General features: G+C 41.2%; 1 protein-coding gene across 6 annotated transcripts in view; it reads right to left on the bottom strand.

Moving 5' to 3' along the window:
• PAQR8 (progestin and adipoQ receptor family member 8) overlaps positions 1 to 17,450 on the bottom strand; it is a 95,119-nt gene that overhangs the window by 52,779 nt on the left and 24,890 nt on the right. For 3 of the 6 annotated variants that reach the window (XR_004804022.2, XM_025419017.3, XM_049092151.1), the window contains exon 3: positions 591 to 724. The exons of the other annotated variants lie outside the window; for them this stretch is intronic. The gene's annotated coding sequence lies outside the window, so the exon portion shown is untranslated. The remainder of the gene's footprint in view (positions 1 to 590; positions 725 to 17,450) is intronic. 6 annotated transcript variants of the gene reach the window in all.

Genomic DNA, 17,450 nt, shown 5'->3' with positions numbered 1-17,450 from the left:
AAAATATTTATTGAAGACCGCCTTGCCTCCATGCTAAGAGCACTCTGCTAAGACCTAAGGATAAAGAGATACATTTGATGCAATCCCCATCCTCCCATCTAGCAGAGAAAATATTTATACAAATAATTATGAAACACTGTGGCAAGGGTGGTTAACAAAGGGATACCGGATGATTTTCCCTGTATGAAAAAACAGGGGAGGAGCACCTAGCTCCCTTAGTCATCTAGCTTTTTAGTGTTGGGAGGGTCAGGAAAAGCTCAAGGTAAGTCATGAAGGATGAGGTCTAATAAGCAGACAAGAGGAGAGGGAAACATTCTGGCCTGAGGGAACAGCAGGGACAAGCTGACAACAGCGCCACACTAGCAAGGAATGACAAGGGCACATATGCATGCAACCCCTGCTTATAGCCTTCAACGAGGATGGAAGAGATGGTACAGTCCATAACCTAATAGTTTTACTGTCATTTAATCAATCACACACATGGAATACTAAAGAAAGTAAAAACAGCCCTTTACTTTGGGTTCCAGTGGCATGTTCCAGAACATATAAAATCCTCAGGGGAAGAGATATTCCAGAGCAGCTCCTCTTACCTCACCAGTTCCTCTAACTAGCACCAAGACTTAGTATCAGCATTCACAGTGGCCATGTGATCTGTACCCAGAGTAAGTAAGTACAGGAGGGTTATTTCTCCCCTTTGGACTCTCTTCCTCCTCTCTTCAGTCCTCTAAAAAAAAAAAAAAGATTTATTTATTTATTCATGAGAGAGAGAGAGAGAGAGAGAGAGAGAGGCAGAGACACAGGCAGAGGGAGAAGCAGGCTCCATGCAGGAAGCCCGATATGGGACTCGATCCCGGGACTCCAGGATCATGCTTTGGGCCAAAGGCAGGCGCTAAACCGCTGCGCCACTTTAGCCCTCTTTCTTTGGTATATTTAAATAGTTTCATTCTCCCCATGCCCTGCTCTACCCAGCATCCCACCTCTTCTGGTTCTTAGTCTTGGAGGCTGTCAGTCACTCCATCCACTTCTGCTGCTGGACTGGGTCAGGAGCTTCAAATCAAGTGAGTGGCGGATAGAGCCCAAGAATTGGCCTCAGGGTCAAATATCTGAAAGATCTTCAGACATTTCTTGTGGCCTCATTTATCCATTTGCTAGCAAAGCATTATTAATTGTTATATTAAGCCTGTCAACATCTCTGCTTTGGGGGGTAGTCTCAGCTTGGCAATGAGTAGACCACGGGGTTTGGGAAAGTTGGAGAAAGAAAATCCATCGTACTCCATGAGAGGAGCCATGTCAAGGAGTGAGACTGGAGAAGGAAGCAGGGGTCACATGATAAAGGGCTATGCATGTCCTGGGAAGGACCTTGAACTACACAATGATTCTCCACCAGAGTCAGGGTTGGGGGGCAAACCCCCTTCATGTCATCAATCTCTCTGCTATCATGGGCTCCTGTTGTGGTGGGAGCATGGTATGGCCCCCAGGTGTGTTGGGTCACTACAGTAGATAAGCAATTATCAACAAGGAAATTATATGAGATATTTTCTTTTTGAAATATCTTTCTGGAGGCAATGTGAGAGAAGGAATTGAGACTAGTGAGGCTGGAGGCATGAGAAACTGGGACAATGAGACTGTTAGGAAGCAGTTGCAGTTATGTAGGCATGAGCTGCTGAGGGCTTCAAGGAAGACAAGAGTATTGTGGATGAAGAGCAAACACCAGATTTAAGAAGTATTTAAAAGGTGGTTAATTGGAGGTAGGAGGTTGGATCCCAGGAGCTGTGTGCTTGCATACAGATACACATCCCTATATTTCCCAGATATTATTTCTCATCTCACTGTGTTGCGATTCTTCATTAAATAGTCTTCCCAGGTCCTCTGCAAAGGTTAAACCCATGTACATCTTGTTCCCAGCACACAGCACCATGCCTGATACATAACAGGTCTTTATTTTTTTTAAATGTTTTTTTTAATTTTTATTTATTTATGATAGTCACAGAGAGAGAGAGAGAGAGAGAGAGAGAGAGGCAGAGACATAGGCAGAGGGAGAAGCAGGCTCCATGCACCGGGAGCCCGACGTGGGATTCGATCCTGGTTCTCCAGGATCACGCCCTGGGCCAAAGGCAGGCGCTAAACCGCTGCGCCACCATAACAGGTCTTTAAAAACATTCACTGAAAGGATAAATAAGCAAATGAATGAATGACATAAAGAACGACCCACACGTGGATGGATTAAATGACTGGATGGTTAGGGGAGCTATCAACTAAAGGAAGAAATACAGGAGGAAAATGAGAGCCAGTTCCAGAACTGTAATTTTATTTTCCTTATGTTGGGTTTGAGGTGCCTGTGAGATCTTTGGGGAAGATGTTCAGCTGCAACGGGAGCCCAAAGAAGGGTTCTAGTCTGGCATTGTAAATTAGGTGGTTGTCAGTGAATAGATAGACATTCACAGCATAGATATAGGAAGGATAAGTATACAGAGGGAAGCAAAAAGGGCTAAGAACAAAAAAGTTCTTTCTAACCAGAAGGCTGGTGGGTTTTTTGTTTGTTTGTTTGTTTGTTTTTCGTATTGTTTGTGTTTTTATTAAGATATAATTCACAGGACACTGGGGTGGCTCAGTTAGTTAAGTGTCTAACTCTTGGTTTCGGCTCAGGTCATGCATGATCTCAGGGTCATGAGATCAAGAGCCCTGTTTTGAGCTCCATGCTGTGCTCAGTGGGAAGTCTGCTGGAGATTCTCTCCCTCTCCCCTCCTCCCACTTGCCCACATGTGCTCTCTCTCTTTCTTTCTCTTTTTCTAAAATAAATAAATAAAATCCTTCTTTATAAATAAAAATCTTATACATAAAAAATATATAATTCACATACCATACATTTCAGCATTTTAAAGTGTGTATTTAAGTAGCTTTTAGCGTATTCACAATGTTGTACAACCATCACCACTATCTAATTCCAGAACATTTTTATCATCCTCAAAAGAAACCCCATACTTATTAGCTATCACATCCCATTCCCTGTTCCCTCCAGCTTCTGGCAACCACAAATTATCTTTCTGTTTCCATGGATTTGGTTATCCCAGATATTTTATGTAAATGGAGTCATCTAATATGTGGCTTTCATGTCTGGCTTCTTTCAGTTAGCATAATGTTTTCAAGGCTCCTCTATGATGTAGCATGTATCAGCACTCCATTCAGAGGGCTGTTTAATCTTTGCTAAAGATTAAGCACCATTCCCATCTTTGCATTCCCATCTTTGATTTGTAAGGCTCTCTCAGAACTTTTGAGTATATCCCTCAAAGTTGAGATGGTGAGTCCCTTCATTAATCTACTGAATTTCCTGAAGGGAGTCATAAAAAGCATCCTCAGCTACTCCCTGAAGGCATCCCTGACTTCTCTAGCTCACAAGGATGTCTTCTTTTTCTGACTCCCAGGGCACACACTGTGTGCACTATGCAATTAAATGCCTGGTTCTATAAATTTCCCATCTTCCTTCTCAAATCAGAGTGAAAACTTCTGGGGACAGAGGGCAGGGAGTGTCCTGTGCTATATTTTTCTTCTATTGTTTGCAACACTTAATATAGCATTCTATGGAATTATTCCTACAATCAAATAGAAACCAAAATAACACTTACATTATTCCTCTAATTGCTAAAAAGTTTCCAGGGACACTATTAATTTTTAAAATGGATTTGACTCTTTTTTCTCAGACTCTTTAATAGACTGCTCTTATGACTGTCCAGTTCATGATTATTTTCCATTCTCTAGAAACTGGTTCTCTTCTGTCCCCATTCCAGGTTGATATTCATCTAGCATGCCCTTATCCAGCTATAGTGGTTCTTCATGGCTGATGTTCATTCTCAATGGTTGATGTTTATCCCATAGTAACTGTTAAATATTTTCAATACCACTTCTGTGCTACCATTTACATTGTAGCCACAATAGTATACAGCAGGGTCCCCTGTGCCCCCCACTGCAACATGACTATGCCACTTAGTTAGATAGGCCAGGAAAAGCCACCGGACCCAAACTTTGCCAATTAGTCCCCTTCATAAAGAATTCGGATTTGGTTCATTCTTAATCTATTTGATGTTTTGACCAAGAAAAAAAAGTAAATTCAGGAGATATTGGCAGTGGCAGCATGCAAACTGAAAAACTATACAAAGCCAGTTAGAGAAATGAAAGAAAAAGAAAAACACAGTGAGGGAGTCCTTCCTACAGAGAGGAGCCTGCAAAAGATGGATCTAGAGTCTTAATCCTATCCAAACCCCTGATTTTAACTCATCCTTATAGGCTGACTATATCTCTGCCCTTGAGTTCCATTAAAAGTCTATGTATCTTTGTGTGTTAATTTATTAAGGTACCAACATTCTTGTTGAAAAGAACCAGAAAGAAGAGCTACTTTTGTTTCATTCTTTTCCCGTTGCTCCTTATTTCACCAGCTCCCAACCCCTTCCATGCAGACTGACGGTTCAGCTGGGATGCACCTTTTTGGCTGTAGTGGGTATTAAATATTTTGTATCATATTGCTTCTCAAATCCTCATCCCTAAACCCTCACATACCCTATCTTGCATATTCCTGCTGGCACAATGGGATGAAAGATCAGAATCAGGTTTTGTTTGAGTCAAAGGAAATCTACTAATGTGCCATTCCTTGCATACTACAGTTTCCAACAAATGTCTTTTAATTTTACCTAGTTCCAGTGACTTTGTTATTGATAACCAAGAGTTCTAATTGAGAATGCTTTTATTTTTAATTTTTTAAAATATTTATGAAAAATTTGTTTAAAGATTGATTTATTTATTTTAGAGAGAAGAGGTGGGGGGAGGAGGAGAGGGAGAGAATCCTCAAGGAGATTCCCCACTGAGGGCAGAGCCATCATAGGGCTTGATCCCGTGACCCTGAAATCATGACCTGAGCCAAAATCAAGAGTGGGGCGCTTAACTGACTGAGCCACCTGAGTCTCCCAATTATTTTAAATATAAACATTATTTTTTTAAAAATGGAGTTAGAAGAGACTTTAGAAATCATTCTAGGGAATCCCTGGGTGACTCAGCGGTTTACCCCTGCCTTCAGCCCAGGGCCTGATCCTGTAGACCTGGAATCAAGTCCCACGTCGGGCTCCCGGCATGGAGCCTGCTTCTCCCTCTGCCTGTGTCTCTGCCCCTCTCTCTCTCTATGTCTATCATGAATAAATAAATAAAATCTTAAAAAAAAAAAAAAAAGAAATCACTCTATCATTTGACAGGATGAAAAAACAGATTCAGAAAGCCAGAGAACTTGTCTGGCATCACACTGATCTATGAGACTGGAGACTGTAGATCCCCCTTGTATTCACTTTGGGTGTCTTTCCCTTCAACTACTCCCTCTCCTTCTCTGCTTCACACCCCTGGCATCATGCATCATTTAATGGCAGAAGAAATTACAGTAATCAGTGCTTGTGTTACTTGCCCTGATAACTGCCACTGATAAGGAGAGTACAACTGCATTTTTTTGGGGGGGGGGCCACTTTGAAACTATCAACAATCCTGGTTGACCTGCTAGATCTTGACTGTGGCTGACAAGCAGAAATTGATGCATACCATATGGTGGTTTAATTCAGTAATTACCAAATAAAGACAACTCTTAACTGCCTAGCACACATTAAGAGGATTTTCTGCTCTTTGCTTTGATACTGCAAGCTCTCTGACCACCCCCACCTGACAGCACCACCATATCATAACACATTCTCTTCTCCTTAGTATTACCACTTCCACTTTTTGCATCCTCTGTCCTAGTCTACACTTGGCAAAGGAAAGTGAGGAAACCTAGAATATCTCAAATAATCAAAGATGTCCTGTATCACTGGTTGTGAAATAGTTCTTTGATTGGCCAAATCCCAGCCAGGCTGCAGGCAGCATGTGTGTTGCCTGGCACAGCAAAATGTCTCACGTCTAGCCAGATGCTTTGAGCAAGCCAAGGTGAAACATGATCACAGTCTGTAGATACTCTGCATGTCTGCCAAGATGGAGTACCTTTCATCTTAGGGCATGAAACACCAAGCTGGATGGACTCAGAGGTTTAGTCCATGCTCCAAGGTAACAATCTGTCTTTTGACCCCACTTCTGTCACTATTTTCAGTACAGCTGCAGATACATCATTTAAATCTTCTCCATTTCCATTTGTTTATGCAAAAGCACACTACTGACTTACTTCTGAGTCTCTGTTATTCAAAATCTCATGGCTTTGTCCATGCTATTTATTTTGTTAAATATTTTTTAATTTGTTACCAAAAAAATCATATTTAGCCAAGTAACCAATGTCTACCCTAGGCTGTTAATTTCTTGAAGGCAAATACTATCAATTATTTTGTATACTGCCAGGAGCACAGCATTTATAAATCCATGAAAACCTTGAGTATAACTACTTCATGATACTTCAATTCAATTTAGCAGCAATGTAATGACTCTCTTCTGCAGTGGCTGTTTCTGCCAGCATCTTTTCCTTTGAGAACTCACCTTCCCTCACATGCTAGTGCTGACAATCACATTGCCCCCTTCCCATGGGTCCTGTGAGTCAAGAATAGACCCAGGATGGTTGATTAGAGTTTCCTAACCCCTTGGCAATAGGCATGAACATATAACCCAAACTGGACCATTTGACGTTTTCTCTGGGACTGGAAGGAATCATTAGTAAAGAGATACACATCTGCCTAGTAAGGACCGTTCAAACCCAGTGCTTGAGGGACTCTGCCTGAGAATGAAACCATAGACCTAGTTCTGGCTATGCAACTTAAAGAAAATCTGCTGGACTTGGCTCTGGAAAAATTTCTGTTGGTAGGGGAGATAGTCATGGTCCTTTTTATTTTTCTTCCCTTCTGACTTGCATGCATATGTCATGTTTGGAGCTGAAGCAGCTATCTGGAGACCATGAGGGAAAGACAAAGAGAATCACAAAGATGTCAATACTGACATCTGCAAACCCTCCAAACAATAACTAGCAATTACCTTACTCCGGCCAAGCATTGACAAACTAAGGTCCTCAAACATAATTTGTGTTTGTATGGCTCAGGGCCACTGCCTAAGCAGGCTAGCATGGTAAGCTGAAGAGACCAAACCAGGGCATCCTCCTCTGCCCCTACTTCCCCTCTCTGCTCTTGGTACTTGGCTCTCTGGCCAATAGCAGGTATGCATCACCAGTTTCCAGGGTCTAGCTGGCCATCACCAAGATATTAAGGATTCCACTGTTGGCAACAGATGGGTACTGAGTGGTAGGACTCTCAGTCTAGGGATTGGTGACCGTTAGTCCCCTTGTCTCTGGCCAGCTGCCCAAGTTGATATGCTGGGTTCACAGGAGTATAAGATGCACAGGAACTCTTGATGTCACTGGGGCAGAGTGATATTAACCAATGAGGTGGCCATCCCTACTACCCATTGGACCAAGCCCCTCCCACTTAAGCCGATAAGCTCTTCCTCTCAAGAATGTCTGCAGCAGAAGGCAACTGGATGCAAACTATGCCCACCCACATGGCCCCTGCGAAAAAAATGGAGCAGGCAGGAGTTTTCTCTTTTGTTATAGAAGTGCCTACATAGTATCTTTGATTTTACTTTTTAGCCCACAAAGTCTAAAATATTTACCATTAACATTATAGAAAAAGTTTGCTAACTTTTTCTATAATATTAATAGTTTTTTTTAAGTCAGCAAACTTTTTCATAATATTAATAGTTTTTTTACTATTGCTCTAGGCAATATCTGTTATGGGAAAGAGAGGGAAAAATCCTGTAGTCAAATTTCTTGTGATTCATAGCCAAACACATATCTAACTTATTTTATTTTATTTATTTTTTTATTTTTTTATTTTTTTATTGGTGTTCAATTTACTAACATACAGAATAACACCCAGTGCCCGTCACCCATTCACTCCCACCCCCCGCCCTCCTCCCCTTCTACCACCCCTAGTTCGTTTCCCAGAGTTAGCAGTCTTTACGTTCTGTCTCCCTTTCTGATATTTCCCACACATTTCTTCCCCCTTCCCTTCTTTTCCCTTTCACTATTATTTATATTCCCCAAATGAATGAGAACATATAATGTTTGTCCTTCTCCGACTGACTTACTTCACTCAGCATTTTTTTTTTATTTATTTTTTTATTTATGATAGTCACAGAGAGAGAGAGAGGCAGAGACATAGGCAGAGGGAGAAGCAGGGTCTATGCACCGGGAGCCTGATGTGGGATTCGATCCCAGGTCTCCAGGATCGTGCCCTGGGCCAAAGGCAGGCGCCAAACCGCTGCGCCACCCAGGGATCCCTCTAACTTATTTTAGTAAGTAGGACTTCACTAGACAAAGATGTTCTAGGTAGAGCAGTTGGGACACAAATGATAGCCTAAGCAGGGATAGAGAAATAGGAGCTTATGAGCCAGGTGTGAGGAAATGAAGAGCTCTAGGGTGGCTTGAGAACAAGGTTAGTAGTAGGGCCAAGTAATTAAAGACATCTTTTAAAATTTTATGTCAACCCATTAGTGGATCATGACATCAATTTGTGGACTGCAACCAGCATTTGTTTAACTTGGTTTTGTTTTTTACACAAGTGTTCTTAGAAGCTTTATTCATTATAGATAAAAACTGGAAAAAATCCAAATGTCCTTCACCAGAGAATGGTTAAATAAACTGTCAGACATCTATATTATGGAGTACCACTCAACAGTAAAACAGAATGAATCATCAATGCAGGCAACAGTTTGCATGGATCTCAAGAGAATTATGCTGAGTGCAAAAAAACCCCACTCAATCTCAAAAGATTATAGACCAAATGGTTCAATTTATATGATATTATTGAAATGACAAAATTATAGAGATGGAGAACAGATGTGTAGGTGTTACAGGCAAGGGCATGAGGGAAGGGCAAGAGCTGGCTGTGGCTATTAAAGGGTAGCAGAAGAGTCTGCATGGTGGACTGTTCCTTATCTTAAATATGATGGCGGACACACAAATCTACACCTGTGGGGCAGCCTGGGTGGCTCAGCGGTTTAGCACCGCCTTCAGCCCAGGGTGTGATCCTGGAGTCCTGGAATCGAGTCCCACGTTGGGCTCCCTGCATAGAGCCTGCTTCTCCCTCTGCCTGTGTCTCTGCCTCTCTCTCTCTCTCTCTCTCTGTGTGTGTGTGTGTCATGAATAAATAAATAAAATCTTTAAAAAAACTACACCTGTGATAAGCTGTATAGAACTAAATGCACACATGCAAATAGATGAACACAAAACTGGTTAAATTTGAACAACGTGGGTGGATTGCATTTGTGTCAATATCCTGGTTGAGATATTGCACTCTAGTTATGCAGGATGTTACCACTGGGGGAAACTAGATAAAGGGTATATAAGTATATAAGATTCCTGTGATATTTCTTACAATTGATGTGAATCTACAAATATCTCAAAATAACAAGTCAAAAAATACATAGAAAAGAGATGGTAGCCTTAGTTTGGCAGGGTCTATGAGAAAACAGCACAAGATGTTGAAGAAGGGTGGAAGAATGTGTTCATAACAGAAGTTGGGAGTGCTAAGAATCTGGATACATGGCAAGCCAATCCTTTTCAAATAGAACTTGTTTTATCAACACTACTGCAGACTTCATTCATATTCACTGAACTCTATTTCAAGTATTTGAGGACCTGTTATATTTCAGGCAACTTGATAGAACATTTTCTACTGGCTTCCTTTGAACTAAATTATAAAATGAGCTCTTTTGGGGGAAAAAACTTTTAAGATACAAGAACATTGATTTATATCGAATATGCTACTTAATTTCCTGTTCATGTATGTAGAAGACAAAAAAGAAACTTTTCTAAAAATATTCAATGTCAGTCGCTAAGCAAGTGATTCTTAGAATTAAAGACAAAAGGGAACCCCCATTACTATAATGTTTCTCAAGGTGAGGTATGTTCTCTCAATGTTTTTGCATCAATTGAATATAAAAGTTTAAAACTCTGTTGCAAATCAATAATAAAAAGTAGCCCTGTCTCAGGGCCTTTCTTGCTTAAAGAAGATGAAGTCTGCGTTTTTTTCTACCTTAAAATACCTAAAACACTGTCTGTAGAAGGAATATTGGCAATTTAAAAAGATTACAATAGTTCTTATTTGTGGTCTATATAATGGCTTTCCCATGAACTTCCAAAATTTTCAATTATTCTACATACACCACAGTTAACTATAAAGTAGTAATTTTAGAGGATGCTAAGTATCAGCTCAAATTATCCCCACAAAGAGAGTGAGGGAAATGTTTGTGTATAAAAATACATTTTCATGATTATTAGCTTAAAAATAAAAGAATCCCGGAATGATATAGTGTAGCAGTACATAAAATGTTGTCTTTGCTAAGGCAAGTACTATGTTCTGTTTTACATGCTTTGCAAAGGCACTGCCTTTTCATTCTCATCCTCATCCAACAAGTCACCAAGTCTCTTGCTTGCTCTCACGTGTGGTTATTGCACATGTTTATCTTTCTTTGCTTTCCAAACTTGCTCTCTACTTCAAATGTAGATATCTGGTCATCAAAAGTATACTGTCCCATCTGAACATCCTTAAAATGCTACTGGGGAACAGAAGAGGGAGGATTAGGTAGATGCCTATGAGTTGAGGTCTGGTTCTCTCCCGCTTTGGAAGCCAGTCCTTCAGGGAGAAATTCCTAGACTACTCTCTCTTGCTGAATTCTTTTCATCTAGGATTGTTAGCAGGTTCCCGAGGAGCAGTTATTCAGTATTTGAACATCTTGGTGTACCCTGGGGGTCTGTCCAAGAGAAGCTGATTGAAATCATCCCCTGTTCCTTGTCATCCATTTCTGAGCCACAGGGGCTTATAGTTTCTGCCAAAGGCTCAACTTCATCCTCAGCTGCAAACTTCTTTTTTTTTTTTAATTTTTATTTATTTATGATAGTCACAGAGAGAGAGAGAGAGGCAGAGACACAGGCAGAGGGAGAAGCAGGCTCCCTGCACCGGGAGCCCGACGTGGGACTCGATCCCGGGTCTCCAAGATCGCGCCCCGGGCCAAAGGCAGGCGCCAAACCGCTGCGCCACCCAGGGATCCCAGCTGCAAACTTCTTAAATCTAGAGGCAGGAAACTGGACTCTAGATTCTCTCCCCATAAGAAAAGCCCTGGTCTTGGGGCCCTCATCATGGCATAGAACATCTCAAACCCTCTATGGCCATAGTGACCACAGGACAGAGCACAAAGCAACTGCCACTTCTCACTCTGGTGAGGAGAGAAGCACATGGGCTGCAAGCAGCATTTTAAAAAAGAATCAACCAATAAATAAATAAATAAAAATAAAAAAGAATCAATAGAGTAAGAAAGGAAAGATAGTGTATCATAAATAGTAAAGATAGGTATAATTTTGTAAAATGTTTTAGTTATATTTGTGTATATATATATGTTAGGTCATAATGTAAAACACACACATATATTACATATATACTATATAATATAAACTATATAATATTGGATATACTATATATAAAATATAGTATATATAGTATATAATTATATAAATATTTTTACATTTGATCAGGAGGGTAACGGCATAATCAGATACAGAGAAAGAACAGGTTAAAGGGTGAGAGACACCAACTGGTAGGCAGTAAATTAGGCAAGTACTATCAGGGCAGAAGACTTTCTTACAGGGCAAGTGATAGATATTCAACTTAAACTTGAGTAAACGAGAGTTTATTTCTCGGCTGGCATAGCTGAGAAGAATGTGAGGTTATTTTACAGAACCAAACGATAACGAGCTACAGGAAACCAGAGCTTGGTGACAGCGTGGGAACTCATGACTGCTCTGCCTCTCCCTAGTTTGGCCTCATTGTTTGCTGCACAGAGGCCCTCTCAAAGTGGCGGTAAAGACAGCCTCTAGCAGCTTAGGATCCATTTCCTCCTCCAGTTTAGCAAGTCTGCTGGTCTTTGTCCAGAACTTGGACATCAATCCCAGTGAATGACTCTAAAAGACCCTTTCCTATTCCTATTCCTATTCCTTGTTCTTTTTTTTTTTTTTTTTTTTTTTTTAGATTTTATTTATTTATTCATGAGAGACACAGGCAGAGGAAGAAGCAGACTCCACACAGGGAACCCAACATGGGACTCGATCCCAGGTCTCCAGGATCACACCCTGGGCTGAGGCCTGCGCTAAACTGCTGAGCCACCTGGGCTGCCCTCTATTCCTTGTTCTGAACCTTTTACAAGGTTTTAGTTAGAGTGCTCTTAGCTGGGAGCTATGGAATACCCATTCAAAAGTAGTTTAAAGGGCAGCCCTGATGGCTCAGTGTGGTTTAGGGTGCTGCCTTTGGCCCAGGGCCTGATCCTGGGGACCCTGCATGGACCCTGCTTTTCCCTCTGCCTGTCTCTGCCTCTGTGTGTGTGTGTGTGTGTCTCTCATGAATAAATAAATAAAATCTTAAAAAATAATAATAAAAGTAGTTTAAATAATGAGTATAATGAAATATTTTTATTATAGTTCCAAGTTGGTTGGTTAAGATAGTGGTGCAACAAAATTGGTTAGAGTCTCAGGTAGCTTCTTCACTATTCTCTTGACTTTCCCTTCAAAGGCAAGATGGTTGCTGCATTTCCCAGGATCACCTTGTTACAAAACAAAGTTCAGGGGAGAAAGAAGCAAGTCTTTGACTTGCATCGATATTTAGAATGAGGAAAGGTTTCCCAGAAATGTCCTCTTAAATTTCTTTGGTTGTGATTGTGTCCTATGTAGGCATATTTAGTCCATCAGTGGCAAATGGGATAAACAAGACTGTTAAGACCAATCAACCAATACCCCCTAGGGTTGGAGATACCCATGAAGCACATGAATGCCCACCATCTAAAACACAATTAGTGTTCTGAAAGAGAGAACAATGGTTAGTAAACAAGCAACTAGCATATCTACTAAGCAATGAGAATGAAATACTGTATTAGTGTTCTATGGCTGCATAAAAATTTGCCACTAATATAGTAGATTAAAACAAGACATGCTTCTTATTTCACAGTTTCTATAGGTCAGAAGTTTGAGGACAGTATACTTGAGTTTTCTGCAAGGCTGCAGTCAAGGTCAGACAGCACTAGGTTTTCTTCTAGAGGCAAAACTGGAACAGCGTCTACTTCTAAGCTTACTTTTGTTAGTAAAATTTATGTTCTTGCTCTTGTAGGACTGAGGTCCCTGGCTTCTTGTTGATTGGAGATTACCTTCAGCAACTAGAGGCTGCCCTCAGTTCTCTCCCAAGTGAGCTTCCCCACCATAGGCACTTATTTCATCAAACCAGCAAGAAAAATCTCTAGAGTGAGTCTTCTAGCAAGATGGGTCTTACAAAATATAAACATGGGAGTGATACTCCATCACCTTTGCCATAGTCTGCTGGGTACAAGCAAGTCATACATACTACCTATACTCAAAGAGAGAGGATCACACAGAGGCATGAACACTAGAAAGTGGGAATCACAAGGGGTCATTCTAGCAACTTTCTGCTGCAGATACCATGAATAGCAAGGCCTTGGTCATATACCAGCTCAGTTACCAGAAGATGGGGGATGGGAAAGCTTTCTGGAAAATTAAAGATGTAGCTTCCAGTTAAAATAAAAATTAAAGAGACATTCTGAAAATAGAATTACTAAGATATGGCAACCATTTTGTATGGTATAGGAAATGGAAGAGAGAAGCATGACTCAAAGGCTTTAGAGCCAGTGACTGGGAAAAGTACAATGCTATTACTGGACCTGGAGACTCAAGCAGAATGACAGAGAAGGGATTCTCTGAGGTGAAGAGATTCATTGAGGTTCTCATAGGTGTTCATCTGGAGCTCAGGGCAGAGAAGCATAGACTTGGATATCATTTTTTTTTAATTTTTATTTATTTGTGATAGTCACACACAGAGAGAGGCAGAGACATAGGCAGAGGGAGAAGCAGGCTCCATGCACCGGGAGCCCGACGTGGGATTTGATCCCGGGTCTCCAGGATCAAGCCCTGGGCCAAAGGCAGGCGCTAAACTGCTGCACCACCCAGGGATCCCCTAGACTTGGATATCATCAATCCAGGGGTAGATGACATTGACAACTGTGGGAATGGATGGTATATTTGTGTATGTAGCAGCAGGTAATCATGGCCACACACTCTTCTGCTGAAAGCCTTTCACATTTCCAATCAAACTCCTCAAACTTCCAAAGTCCTTCATGGTTTTATTGTTGCTTACCTCTCTAGACTCTTGATAGACTCTTTCCTTAGAACAGTATTCTACTTTTTATGGATCTCCAAAATGTCCTGTGCTCTGTATTTCCTCTGAGACTTTTCTTGTCATTTTCCACTGCACAAAACCCTCTTCATCCCTTTCTATATCATTGCCTGGCTATGTATCTTTTGGGTTTCCATGCAGATTATGCTCCCTGGAAAGTCTTCCATCATTCCCTGAGATGTTGAAGATACCCCTCTTTGTGCTTCCAGAGCAGGCTATACTACCTCTTTCTGTAGTTTTAATGGCACTATACCATCTTTACTTACTTTCTTGTCTCTTACTAGCTTCCTGAAGGCAGAGATGGGTTTCACTCTTAATTGTACCTCCAGTTCCTAGTACAGTCTTTAGCACACAGAAGATGCTCAACAAGCACTTGTTGAATAAACAAGGAGTTAATGCTAACATATTTCTTGGTTAAAATTTGTTTACTTATAAGTATCAGAAAACTCAATCCAAAAAGGGGATCACTGCTTAAGCAAAAGCAGGACTTAATGAGTAAGCAGAGAAGTCCCGGTATTATGTTGTTTTTAGATGTGACGTGGTGCAGAGGCCCAAATGACTTCACTAGGACAAATTTTCTTTCTCTATCCTTTGGCTTTGCTTCCTCTAGCTTAGCTCTATTCATAAGCTGGGTCTCCCTTGTGGTAGCAGGATGGCTTCATTTGCATTCGGTTTTATATCTTCACGCTTTCAAGCCCAGGGGGAGAATGCACTTCACTCCCAGAAGACTTAGCAGAAATCTCCTAGAGTCTCAGTGATTCTGAGTGGAGGTCTCCTGTCCACTCCTGAGCCAATCACTGTTTGTCCAAGCGAATGAAAGACTCTGCTTGGTTAGGCCTAGGTAACATGCCATGCTCAGATCTCCTGGAGCTGGAGGTTGGGAGGGTGTAGACTCTCCAGACAGAAATCTTGGACTTGTGCTGGAATTTTGTGGAGGAGATCCCCCCAAAAGCAAATTTCCATTAAAGCGATTCCTATCATTCAAGGAATAGGGAGGATAAATACCCAGGAAAGAAATTCTAAGTAAGAGACATAGCCAAAAACTAAAAACAATGTTTAGTGTTATCAAAGGGAAGGAGACTATCAGTTATTTAATACCAACTACAGGAGAGAAACTTTTCATGTAATATCCCCACTTAATCCTCACAATAATCCTGGTACATAGACTTTTAAAATTCTTGGTTGACAGAGTCTCAGGGTAAACTGAGCCTGAGGGGATCTGTGACTCACCCAGACCACACAGCTAGTAAGTGGTGTAGCTGGAACAGGGACTCTCTGTCTCCAGAAAACCAGGTTGTGACAGAAGTTCAGCAAGATGTCAAATCCAGCAAAAGGGCCAAGATAAGTGAGTATTATGATGAGGACTGGATATTTGGAAATAGGAAGTTCCAGCAGAGACATTGTGTCTATTTCAGAAGAGTTGTGAGGGCCACAGGAATTGAGAAACAAAGAGGGGACTATTCTTCCAGGAAGTTCGACAATGAAAAGAAGGAGAAAGAGGGCATATATATATATATATATATATATATATATATATATATCTGTTTAAATGTGTCTTTCTAGCCACAAAGAGTGCTCCTCAAAAGCAAAGACTTTATTTGTTTTTATGTCTCCAGCCTAGGAGAGGCCTTGCCCACACTGTCAATCACTGAGCATTTGGGAAATTAATGAATAAATGACTGCATGAATGGAAGAAAAAAAACTATATCCCAAGAACAAAAGAAGATAGAGAAAGAAATGTAAAGATAGAATAGAGTTGAACATGTTTCTAGGGCAAGTGCAAAGAGGTTGACAGTGAAAAAAAGTTGATGAATGAAGCCAAGTCCCCTGTGTGGTTCAAATCCCATGGAAGAATGAGCCTTACATAAAGATTTAATTTTTCTTTCACCAAGGCAAAAGAGAGGGAGGAAAGTATAGGCTATGATCTTCAGAAAGTCTAGGGTGGAGGGGAGAACCAAAAGCACTTTTATCTATTTCCCTCAGTGTTCACTGTGAAATAGTCAAGGTGCTTATCTCTCTAACTCTGTTGAATGTACCTTCAAGGCAGTCCCAATGTTTCAATTCATGTCTCACCCCCAGAGTCCCAGGCATAGAATAGGAGCTAAAATAAATGTATAAACTTGGTGGGCTGAATTGAATAAAATTAAATTATCTTTTAAAAGAATTTGAGCACAGCCTACAGAAAGGACAGCCACAATATAATCTTGATTTGGTGGCTTGTGGGGGCTTAGTAGGGTGCTGTGGGAAGATGGAGGAAGGCAGTACAATGTGTACATGTGATCTGCTCTACAGAATGTATTTGCTGGGTAAATACCTCCTTATCTTTTTCCTTTTAAATACAAGCTTACGCCCCACTTCTTCAGAACATCTGGGCTTGGGCAGTGATGATTAGGTTGAGTGCTTGTAATCACAGGTCTATTTTGGGAAATTATAAGGTGTGAAGTCTCAGAGGTTAGCAGTCAGGAGTGATTTACTGATCATCCCATGGGCCAGCACCAGCCCTCCCTCTTAGTGGATTGACTCAGCCAGCACTGACACCTGTTCAGCAGGCCACACTGCCTCTGACCACATGCCTCTTCTGCCCTCTCTCAAAGAGACTATGACAGCAGTCAAGTGAATAAGGCCTAGGGCCACCAGGGGTGCCTCCAGCTGCAGAAGGTAGCCTGACCTTGAACTCTAACACAGCTTTAATTCTTCACTTTACAGAATGAGTTAACGGAAAATGGATGATTGATGATTCGAATAATAGTGAATGGAAGAAATAAAATGATCCACGGAGAAAAACTCACTCTCCTGTCTGTATTTAGTCTCTGATGGGAATAAGGATAAAGTTAATGGATGGGGTAGAGTGATATAGGAGGTGGGTCGAGAGTATCAGGAGGTCCCTTGGCCATCAGTAGGCACTTTTATGGCTGTATTCCTGTGAAGAGAAACAAAGAAAGGGGGGCTGCAGAGAATGGAAGGTAATTCCACCTCTTTGCAGTAGTGGAGAGCCAAGAGTAGGGCTGGTCTAGGCAGGGAGGCAAGAGGAACTCACCTGTCCATTTCCAGGGATTTCTGAGCTTCCTATTTGTACAAGCAGGTGGTCTCTCTCCACGTACTGTGCAGAAGGCCAAGTGGACTCAGTACGTCCATTTGCTAAAAGATCTTTTTTCTTTTTTAAACGTGGAGGTTTGGAGACCTATTTTACAGAACTAACAGAGCTGGGGTTACAGCCTTCTTGAA

This window comes from Canis lupus, chromosome 12 (assembly GCF_003254725.2).
Source record: "Canis lupus dingo isolate Sandy chromosome 12, ASM325472v2, whole genome shotgun sequence".
In the NCBI taxonomy this organism is placed as follows: domain Eukaryota; kingdom Metazoa; phylum Chordata; class Mammalia; order Carnivora; family Canidae; genus Canis; species Canis lupus.
Note: the sequence above shows the minus strand (reverse complement) of the source record. Positions and strands in the feature narration are given on the sequence as shown.